Source organism: Ambystoma mexicanum, chromosome 2q (assembly GCF_040938575.1).
Source record: "Ambystoma mexicanum isolate Mex_15411 chromosome 2q, UKY_AmexF1_1, whole genome shotgun sequence".
Lineage (NCBI taxonomy): Eukaryota > Metazoa > Chordata > Amphibia > Caudata > Ambystomatidae > Ambystoma > Ambystoma mexicanum.
Genome location: NC_090924.1, coordinates 1045695212 through 1045707192, shown reverse-complemented (window position 1 = coordinate 1045707192; position 11981 = coordinate 1045695212). Strand labels below are relative to the sequence as shown.

Genomic DNA, 11981 nt, shown 5'->3' with positions numbered 1-11981 from the left:
AGAAGAAGGCTCTTCCTGATTCATAAGTAAAATACGGTGTTGCCCTCCGAGTGGCGCAACACAAGGGGGACTGAGCAAGAAATAGTTACAATCCACTAAAGTGGGGGCAAAAACATTGTGACAGTAACCTTGACAATACGGAGGGGGGAATGTGAGTCTACAATTGAAATGCTGTTGATCCGCTGCCCGAATGTCCAGGACTAGTCCCAAAGATCTCATGGAGTGGCTGCCCACTCCCAAAATACTGAAGAAGAAACAACAACAGGAGGCTGTGCTCCCTAAGCTATGGGGTGAAGAAGGGGAGGAGCAGACAACCGAAGAACGTCCAACACCACATCAAGACCCCAGGGCAGCCTCACCATCAAAGATGTCAGGTCAGGAGTCCAATAAAGAGGTGATACAACAATGCTTTAAGGACTTCAAAGATCCAATGACCGAAATGTTTTAGACGCAACAAACACTTAAAAAAGCAGATCTTGCTTCATCTGCAATCTTCATTTCAAGCTCTGTGGGATTGTACAATCACAGAAGATATTGGGATGTTCTACTAATCATCATTACTGGAAAAGGAATAGCAAATCATCACTATTGGAAAGAATATAAAGAATATGCAAGGTATTTCCCTTATAGGGGTTTTTCCCCTCAGGGTTTGGGCTTGGTCCCGCGAGCACCTCCGAGACGCCTTACCTATTGAGGAACAGGAGAGGTTTCCAGGGCTTAGTGTCACACACATCAGGACATACCGGCATTCAAGAAGGACCGTCTGACAGTCAAGCAAGAACAGGCAAGTACTACTTACTTTCTACCTTGCTGCACAGTATTGCACACTACATCTAAGAGGTGCACAGTCTGACATAAATACAGTCAATTGTTATAATCGTGGGGGCAGGAAGTTGGCGAGAATGAGGTGGCGGACGATCCCGGCGTTTAGAATCAGGGGAGAGCTGGGTCTGGGTCGACCTGCACAAATTATCTCCGGGAACGTAGAACAGCTCAACCTCCATGGCTCAATACATGGGAGGAGGGGGAATAGGTTGAGCTTGACCGGGGAGTTGATGGGGGGAGGGGGAGAGGGAGAGGAGGTGGGAAATGGAGGGTATGGCGGGAAAATCAGGGGGCAGAGGGAGGGCCAGCTGCCAATGGAACCGCCATTGTACTCAAATGCAGATGGGAGGTAGGAAAGGAATCCAGACATTAACCCAAAACGTAAGGGGATTGAACTCCCCTGTCAAAAGGTGTAAGGTGGGATCATTCCTAAAACATGAGAAACCCGATGTGGTGACCCTACAAGAGATGCACGTCTGTAAGAAAGATAGTCATAAATGAAAACTAGCTGGATACCGACATATCTTACAATCAAACAATAAGGGGAAGACGGGAGGAGTCCTTATAGCTTTGAATGGCCAGGTGGGACAGAACATATTAGCCAACGAAATGGATAAGGAGGAAGATATATTTTTGCCCGAATTCAAATAGGGAGCTTAGGTTACACCATTGCTACAGTGTATGCTACAAACTCAGGTCAGAACAGGTTCCTCCAAGGGGTCCTGGGTAAGCATGAGTCGCCGAGGGTCATATAATCCTGACAGGAGATTTTGATATGGATTGGGAGCCACAAGTTGATGGGGCGAGGCTGGACAGACATCACAACGAGCCCCCACACAAAAATGTAAATCTAATATGGCCCATTTATCTCTAATGGATGCCTGGAAAGAAAAACAGCAGGTAACAAAGGGGTATACGTTCTACTCATATGTCAATCGGTCATTTTCGAGGATAGATTACATCTGGGTCTCAGCCTCCTTGCTAGGACGAATACAGAAAATGGACCTGGGTCTTATAAACCTGTCTGATCATGGACCATTAACGCTAGAAATGTTCCAGAATATGGAAGGGTCAGGATTATGGCAGAGGAAATACCCAGACCACATATTAGGAGACCAGGTACTGTGTGAAGAAATAGCATTATAAGTGGGGAATACTTTGAACTAAATAGGAGTCAGGGAACACCAGAGAGGTGGGTTTGGGATGCCTTTAAAGCAACCATGAGGGGAGAACTGATAGCGAAAAAAGCCCTCAGAGAAAAACAATGAACATCGATACAAAAAAAATTGTAAAAAGCAATTGAAAAAAGTCACGAGTGAGATGCAAACGAATAGGAGATAGCAATAGGGAAAAAATATGGGTATTTTATGGGGCAACTAGATTTGCTACAGACCAGGCGAGCTGAGAAAGCATTGTTGTATTTAAGACAAACTGATTATATCAAAGCCAATAAGGACGATTTCCTGTTGGCAAGGCAAGTCCGGATGAAGGAAGAAGGACTATTCGTAGCATTGAAACTGGGCAAGGCACAATTAGCTCATCCTCAAAAGAAAAAGAAAAGCATTTACCAAATATTACCCAGCCCTATATACCACTGGCTCCCCAGATTCCTAGGCACAAAAGATATATTTGGATCAATGGCGGTAGAATAGATTGGAAACTGGTGATAGGGAGGAGTTAGAGGGTGAGATCATCCCAGAGGAAGAAAAAGAAGCAATAAAGTCCTTACCACTCAACAAGGCCCCACGCCCGGATGGCTTTCCAGCATTATTTTGTAAAACTTACAAAGAGGTCTTGACTCCGGTGTTGACCTTCCCTTTCAACTCCTTCAGTGGTAAGGGCACTACAACATCTACGTTGTAAGAGGTAAAGGTGGTACTCTTTCATAAACCAGGTAAGGATAAAACCCAGTGTGGGTCATATAGACCCATAGCTCTTATCAAGATAGACGCTAAGCTTTATACCAAAATATTAGCATCCATACTGGGAAGTCTGGTAACGAAATGAGTACATCCAGATCAATCGCGGTTCATCATGGATAGGCAAACATTTGATAAGACGGAAGAGCCAATTGATCAAGAAAATAAACAAAGTAGGACTACCGGCTGGGGTAATAACGCTAGATGCAGAGAAGGCATTTGATAGGGTGGAGTGGTCTTTCTTATTCCTCACCATGGGGCATATAGGTTTTGGTTCCAGATTTTTGCAAATGGTCAGGCAAATTATCAATCCCCAATTTTACGTCTCGCAATCAATGGAGATCTTTCACAGTAAGTTTGGGTGACCACAGCAACTAAACAGGGGTGCCCGTTATCATCGGTACTATACGCAATCCATCTTGAGCCACTAGTGTCCAAAATTAGGGAGGAGGATAAAATGAAGGGTATCCAATTTCGGGGAGAGAAGCATAAAGTGATGACTTTTGCTGACAATCTACTGTTGAGGGTGACGGATGTAACAACCTCTTTGCCGGCCTTAGCAGCAGAACTGATCGGGGAGGTGGCGGGCTTGAAAGTAAACATACATAAATCAGTAATGATGAGATTTCAAGGAGGAAACATATCCGGGAAGGGTGACGACGAAGAGAACCAGTATGCACCGACTGAAAAGGGTATAAGATACCTGGGAGTCCAGATAAATGATTCTCTGGATTAAATGTACCAAACTAATTATCTCCCTTTATTGGAGTCAATTAAACAGTGGCTCAAGGTACGCAACTCCCTGACCACTTCAGGGATGGAAAGAATACATGCAGTTAAAATGATAGTTCTCCCAAAAGTATTATATCACTTCCAGGCGCTGCCAATAGAGGTTCCCCAGAAATTCTTTAAGGTACTTAACAATATTAAGGGAATACATCTGGAAAGGCAAGATAGCCGGTCAGATAGCACAGCGAGTTGAGCACTCACTCTGACATCCGTGCATAGCCTGCTGGCGCAGTTTCGAATCCCTGGAGGGCCAACTCGGCCTTTCATCCTTCCGAGGTCGATAAATTGAGTACCATGCAGTGGGATAATAATAACAACTGTTATTGCAGCCCTTAGATACCTAAAGGTTTGTAGCGCTATATAAAACGAATTATTATTATTATAATTCTAAGAAATCCAGGGTAGCATAGAAAACATTAACAGCATCAGTGCTCAAAGGAGGGATGGGGGGCGCCAGACTTTAAAATATACTATCAGGCGGCCCAACTAAGAATAATTAAGGAATGGTTTAAAGGAGACATGGAGACAATTTGTCGAATGGACAGAGCTGTGGTGGGTAGGCTACTTGAGGAAGTCCTTTGGTGTCAAAAACAAGATTGCTCCAGTAATATGTACAATAGTAAAATCACAGCTTTGATGGCGCAAGTATGTATTGCAGAAGTTATGCGGACAGGTATTACTACATTTCTCTCTCCTTTTCCACCTCTTTTTCGTAATCCCCAGTTTACCCCAGGACTAGAACAGAGCACATTTAAGAAATGGGAGGAAGCGGGATGTCTAAAGATGGGAGACATGGCAGAGGGTCAAGAGATCAGGTCTTTACAACAAAGTAAACAAACATTCTCTTTGAATGAAAAAGAAAGACTGAGGTATGCTCAGCTCTGACACTGGTTAATGGGAGTTAAATGCTTTATAATAAGGGAGTTTATCCCCTTCGAGAAATACATCATCACAAACCCAGGCAGGCCATGTAGTGGATAATTATGCTGTACAAGATCGTTGGAGATAATCCCGGTCAAGTGGAATGGGGGTATATGAAGCTATGGGAGAAAGTCAAAGGCTCTACGATCACGAAGAGTCAATGGTTGTCGCTTTGGAAGGGAATCCTGAAATGAATGAGGGCCCTACAGATTCATGAAATGTGGGTTAAGGTACTGGTGCAGTGGCATCTTACTCCAGAGGAATTGCATACTTTCTACTCAAATGTTTCAGGGGAATGTTGGCAGGGATGTAAGGTATTAGGAACATGGGGTCATATATGGGGGCGGGGGGTGTTCCAAACTGAAAGCATTCTGGGGAAGTGTTAATGAGGCAATGAAAGCGATCTTTGGTCCGCAATTACATAGAGACATAGGCGAAGCAATGCTGGGACTGGGGGATATAATGGAGGTTCTCTCTGTAAATAGTCAAAGAAAAGCATATATGATTCTAAGCTTTGTCATGCATCACAACAATGGAAACCCACAGCCCCTACCAAGCAGGATTGGTTACTGAAAATGTTGCATTCTCTCTCCTTGGAATGGATTACATATGTGGCACAAGGGGAACAAATAAGTTTAAGGAGGACTGGGATTTGGAGCTGGAATTTCTTCATAAAGATTTTTAAGAGAATTGGCTCCAACATAGAATACCAGTATTGGATTTATTTTGCTGAATCTAAAAGAGGACTGGATATTAAAGACATGATATTGACAATGGTAGCAGCGGTCCGGTGGATGGGGGAAAAGGAGGGAGACAAAGGGAGTTGAAGGTAGGGGGAACAGTTTGTATGTTATAAGAACAGTCTCAATAAAAATTACGTTAAAAAAAAAAAACTCCCCGATTCAAAAAATCCCAAGCCATTTGCATCCAAGATCAAACCACTCTCGATAGTGCCATTGAAAACCCCTGTCAAGGGCACAGCCTGCCCCACATATTAAACCCCACCCAAAACCTATCCGGCATAGTTCTCCTGAAGCTCCTCTACAAAACCACCCACAAATAAATCTCTGAAAAGGTTGAATTCTGGCGTCTCCCGCAAAGCCCCCATCCAGAACACCAATACAAATATCCAATCCTACCCTCACTCTGCAAAACACCATAAAAAAGCACTAGGTCAAGGTACAAAGCACCATTTGAAACCATTCTGCAAAGATCCAAAGTGCAAAGATACAAAAGTGATGCCTTCTCTATAAGCCCCATCCAAATCACCCCTAACAAAGAACATTCTTGAAAAGAACCATTGAAAAGTAATGACAGGATCCAATTCAGTCCACCCTTACATTGCATCTTCCATAACATCCTAATGTGTCATGTAGACCCCTGAACGACAAAGCTCTACCCAGCTACTCTTCCTCAAATCCGACCCCTGCGCCTTGCTACCACCCAAAACCACCCATACAAGGCCACATGCCCCTTTGTTAAAGGGACTTCGAATTCTCATCTTCAAAGGCCACCTAGACCCTCCTTTGTAAAACCATGTGCCCCCTTTACAAATCACCACTCAGGTCCTACACTTTCACATTTCAACTTACAAACCTGTTCCTAGTCCTGTGGAGATTGCTCTGCACAGAACCCAAAACCAAAATGTAACATGATTTACTGCAATTCACCTTGCTGTACAAACAGATACTAAATCTGCCACTTCGTATAGAGAAAATCCACCACTCTGCACAAGACCCGTAAAAATCTACGCTCAAAGATATCCCTTTCGCTGCACTGAACAAACAACATCCATTAGGCACTGCTGCTGACAAATCTTCAAAAAAAAACCTTCGTGCAGGGAAATCTCATCTCACTCTCTGCATAGAGAAACCCCCCCCCCCCCCGCTTTGCAAGAAAACCCATCCCATACTTCCCCAGCTTTCTGTATTGGACAAACACCTAAGTTTGCACTCTCCCAACAGAACACCAAAGTTCGCAACTGAAAAAAAACAATAGCCCCCTCTCTGCTACACATTACAAATGCACACTCTTCACTGGACAAACTGCTCCTACAAGTAGTCTGCCATTTTTCACTACCCAAATGTGTCTCTCTGCGCAGCATACATGCTCAAGCGTGCCCGTGTTCATCAGCTCTCGACCACGATGGCCTTCTCTCTTGTGCAATGATGACATGGTGCTAAACTGAAGGGCGATACAATGCTCACGTATGCCCCACTGCACAAATTCCCTTATCCCCCCCACCCCAAACTGCTGCACATAGATTCGAAAAATAACCCTCTCCTCCTGGCAGGCCAAATCGCCTCTCTGCACGGGAAAACAATCCAAAAAATGTCACTTCCTGTCTTACTGTAAACTTTTATGCTTCAAATTCGTACCCAAGTGTGTCCCTCTGCACAGAATAGTAAAGTATGTCCCACTGCTCAAAACACATCTCCCCTCTCTGTTGCACATAACAAATACCCAAAATATCCCACCCAAGCGGGCACGACAAAAAAAGTCTATCCACGAAAAAACAAAAATAATAAATATGCGCATAACCGTAAACTGGTATACTCGAAATTCGCCTGGGAACGCTGCCAGAGCTCAGCCCACTGCACAAAAACGCCGCCTTGCACATAACTAGTCCCCAAAATACACCGAAATATTCCCTTTTCCGGGCAGGGCAAATAGCCACGCTCCAAAAAGACAAGTATGCGATAGCTTTAAGACTTATTCGCTTGGTAATGGTGGAACGACGGTATTCATCAGCTCTTGGCTACGATGCTGTCTTAAGCTCCAGCGTTCACGCTCCGGCAACGCCAGAGACGATATTGTTCTTCTTCTAAATTACTGAATGCCCACTCAGGGGCTTCCCCCCAAACGATATTGTGTTGGTGATGAAGTACGCAACCTGAGGCACGTGATTTACCAGACACGTCAGAACGTGCCACACACGTGATGAAGAGGATCCGGAGCGTTGCTAAGGTCCGTTTCTCGGATAGGAACTAGACACACTACCATGGTGACATGCCTTTGAAGTAGCTCCTAGACACGAGCCTTCGCACAAGTACGTTTGTGTAGACAACTTAGATGCCGTTTTCATGTAGGTAGGTGAGAAATCTTCTCTTCTTTATTTCCTTGTTCGGGGATATTTCTACCCGTGCAAGTAGAACAACTGAATCTGTCTAAGAATATTCAAGTACACGAACATAGTTTAGTTTAGTTTAGTAGAGCCCGGGATGCTCATTGTGAAGAAAACGTTTCAGTTTAACGATTACAGAAATCTCGGCCGAGCAGTATATTTAATTATTCAGCCACTCTCTTGAAACCAACTAACTGGCAATAATCCGGGAGAAAAAAAAAAAACAGAATCACTTAGATATCAGATGGTTTTACCCTCGGGGGTCTGCCAGCACTCGTCGACCAAATGTTATGGCAAATAAACAAGGGACCATGGTACTCCCAATGATGCAGCGACAGTGAGGAACTTGCTGAGAGTTTATTGTACACTGTAAATAAGGGCTTCATCAGGCAAGAAATTGAATTATTTTTGGCATTCCTAAAAGTACACGTGTAACAACAACACTTTCTGCTACAAGATCCACTAGATTAAGAAGAACATCACTCATTTCTTAACTGTGCTAACCTGAGCAGCACTGAGGTGGTTATCCTATCATTTTATCTATGGCATTTTATAACAAAGGGACAAGCACTGTAACGATCTGTTTTACTCCCTAAAATTGGGCAAATGCTACCAACAAAGAACAAGCATGGGCAAAGCCAATAGTTTTGGCATTTACGTCTGTTCTTCGGATTTTGCATTTATAGGCACACGGGTGCAAGGAGGCACGTGCAACGTTTCTAAAGAGATTGCAATTAGGGATGCAGGTGTGCAAGAGAATGAGAAGGGGAATAGAGCAAGGGAGGAAGCCATTGATAGAGGTTGTTATCGATGATGAGCCAAAGCAAAAATGAGTGAGCAAGCCTGAGAGGGTAAGAAAAAAAGCGAGAGTGTGAGATGCGGTAGAGAGTGAATAGTGTGGGTGGGGAGGAGGGGTAGGGTGGTGAGGCTAGAGAGGAGCTAGAGTTTGAAGCAGGAGGGGGTAGGTTTGAGTAGAGGGGGATAATGGTGGGTGGGGTTAAAGAGAATGGGGTGAGTGGCGTATAGTGGGTAGGTGGGGTAGTGAGTGGGATTTTGGTGGGTGGGGGTAGAGAAGGGGGATTGGTAGAGGGACTAGTGTGGGTGGTAACGGGTAGGGAGAGTGGAGGGGTTTTGGGTGAGTGGGGGTAGAGAGATTGGGGGTGGTGGTAGAGAGTGTGGGGTAGGTGGATGTTGATAGTTCGTAGGGGGCATAAAAACATTAAGAACAAAGCAGTCTCTGGAGGACTTGTCGAAAGTAGCCCAAAATAGCATAAACAAGATCCAACCAGAACTTTTAATGGTGGTGGGTGGGTATTAGAGGTAGTGGGGTGGTTGGATGAGTGTAGAGAGATTGAGAGTGAGGGTAGAGAGGCAGACTCGAGGACAAAATCACAGATCTGCATTTAAAATCAGCCCAAAATAACCCAATTGTACGTGAAATAGCCACTATTGCAACCTTACAAATCACTGCATGGCTGGGAAATGGAAAGCCCAGCACCCAACTTGCATCTTACAAAGCTGCTGATTCGAACAAATATGGGTATTACGACGGAGGAGATTGGAAAACGAAACTTTAGTGATATAGAATTTTCATGCCGTGGCATTTCCATTTGCTAGGCCAACCAGATATTCTCAGTTCAGAAGCCACCTTTCCTCTCTCATTCCTGTGTAACAATGGCTGCAGTCATTTTGTGGACAAGTGCCACACACATTTGCCAAAAATTGGGAGTACCAGACAAGCCAGCATCTGCTCAGAGTTGCCACCTGCACTGACTGCTGTGTTCAGACCAGAGACACAAGCAGCGTATGCAGTCTAGAGTAACCGTGCTATGTGGTGATCTGATCTAAAGAGGGGCATATAAGAAAATAAAACCCCTTTGCATTTATGGTAATTACCATTTAAAAAGGAAGTATATGTTACAATGAAATGCCTAATTTTAAAATGACAATGCATTTTTGCTTGCTTAAAAAATATCCCAGTCGGCAATGAGCAGTGCCTTTTATTTACTGATATGTCCATTTAAATAGAACTTCCAAAACTAGGGACTAAAATAATCCTCCCCACCTCAAAATCTTACTCCTGGCTACATTTGCATTGTAAATTCCAACAGTGAAATTGCTTCCGACAACTTTGTGAAATGTTTAGCAGAGCTATACCAGAATGTTTTCTTTGTATTGAATCCAGGGTTCGTTGGTCACTGCTTATACATCTGAGATCAAGCATAATGAAAGTTTCAGGATAATGGGGACAAGCTAAAAGCCCATATGGGTTCACCAGATTTACAACATCAACAATGTTGTATGGTTAATATGGTCACAGTCTTACATTGGAGGTACAGTGCCTATGTCTCATTGTCTTGATCTTTCGTGAGGAAAGATCGGATGTCGCACCATATGTCTCTCAAGCGGGAAGTGACCGGTAGTAACGCAATGTACGTCTCTTCACTGTTGTTTACCCATGTTAACTCCCTCCTCCAGCTCTGCACAGTGGGGTAAAGGGGTAGTGCGGGTCTGTCCATTTACCTTGTATGCACCTCTTTGCGACCCTGCAGCCAATATTCAGTAAGGCTTGCAAGCAGCACTTAGGGATTCCGTTCCATTCCCCAAATAATATGCTCATCTGGGATAAGTTCAGATTTTTATCAACTACGGTGGATAGTATCCCATATATTTCCCTCCAGAAGTGCCTCAGTTTAGGGCAGGACCACAGCTTGTGAAAATACCGTGCTTCTTCTGACCCACACCTTGGGTAGCACCCGTTATGATCATTGTACAACTTCCTCGGGGTATAGTGCAGCATATGTAATATATTGTATTGAATCAACTTTAGTCTCATATTCATAGGCACGCCCTTTGTAAATATACACATGGACCTCCATCGCACTTCAGACACCTCCATCTCCGCTGCCCACCTCTCTCAGGCTATATCTGTTCTCACAAGGGTTTCTTCTATGATTCTACGGTATAGGGTGGAAAGCAATCGACGACAGCCATACAAATTAGCTATTAGAGTAACCAGGGCAATCTCCGGGGGCTCCACTGGGTAACATTCCCACCTAGCCTGCACAGCAGCTCGTATTCTGTAATATTGCAGCATCTCAATGGGTGTACCCTTGTGTTCAGCTCATCATGTGTGTGGTGTCAAGAACTGGCCTCCCGGGAAACGGTCCCCTATCGCCCTGTAGCCCGGTTTTGTCCATTCCGCTTGTGTGGCGTCTCATGTCGGGGGAGCCCAAGACATTTCCACAGTGGCAGCCATCGGTAAAATGGTCTGCCTCTGTTAGCCTCTTGAAGATGGCCCTCTAGGCGATCAGCGTTGTCTGGACAGGGTCATATCGACAGTCACCAGTATAGGTGGTATCCAATATCAGGGTTTTCATGTATACGTTCATCGCCGCCGCCTTCTCCAACTTAGTGTGTGGTGGGAGCGTGCTCGTGCCATACCAATAGGTGGAAAACTGGGCCTGGGCTGCCAGCCAGTACACTTCTATTTGTGTATTTGTGAACCCTCCTTGGTTGTAAGGCCTTGCCATGTCTTCCCATTTTTTCCTGAGTGCCACAGGAAGCTAGCCATGTCTCTGTATAATTCCCTGAATTACTGATTCCCCGCCCAGAGCGGCACATTGACATAAGTGTGTAATAGTTTGGGCACCAGAACCGTTTTTATCAAACACAGTCGTCCAGCTAGTGACAATGGCAGTCTGGACCACATCTCCATTTTCGCGTGCGCATGGCTGGCCACGCCATAAACTGCCCGATTCATGGAATTATTTGCGTGAAAAACGCAGATTTGCGCGCCTTTCTGTCGGAAAATCCCTGTTTAAAGTATGGGGATTTTCGGACAGAAAGGCGCGCAAATCTGCGTTTTTCACGCAAATAATTCCATGAATCAGGCACAAAATTGTCTGTCATCAACTTGTTTCTGTCCCTTGAAATAACAACGCCCAGGTATATGAATTGGTCTGGTGACCACTGTAGGGGGAAGGTGCCTTGAGGGTGAAGTGTGCTATCTGTCAGGGGAAACACTTCCGACTTCCCATAGTTTATTGTGAATCTAGAATATCGTCCCATCTGGGTGACATCCTCCATAACGGGATCTAGGTTGACTTGTGGGTCCTATATATATAAATCATCTGCATACAGTAAAATTATGGCATTGTCGTATCATGTCTGCTCGTTGGCTCAATTGCCAGTGCGAAGAGTATGGGTGATAATGGACAGCCCTGCCGGGTCCCCCTGCTCATTGCAAGCAGCCTGGAATGTATCCCGTTAACCCGTAATGTGGCTACTGGGGACGTGTACAACAGTTTGATACATTGGATAAGGTGCTCGCCCAGATTGCATTTGCGTAGTACCTCAAACAGGAAGGGCCAGGACACCATGTCGAACGTCTTTTGGGCGTC

General features: G+C 44.7%; 1 protein-coding gene across 3 annotated transcripts in view; it reads left to right on the top strand.

The window, feature by feature from the left end:
- The first annotated feature begins 7375 nt into the window (after positions 1-7375).
- MINDY3 (MINDY lysine 48 deubiquitinase 3) overlaps positions 7376-11981 on the top strand; it is a 1607185-nt gene continuing 1602579 nt past the window's right edge. For 2 of the 3 annotated variants that reach the window (XM_069648407.1, XM_069648405.1), the window contains exon 1: positions 7407-7543. The gene's annotated coding sequence lies outside the window, so the exon portion shown is untranslated. Of the gene's footprint in view, positions 7544-11981 lie in introns of all 3 variants that reach the window. The other variant, XM_069648406.1, reaches the window with a different exon arrangement.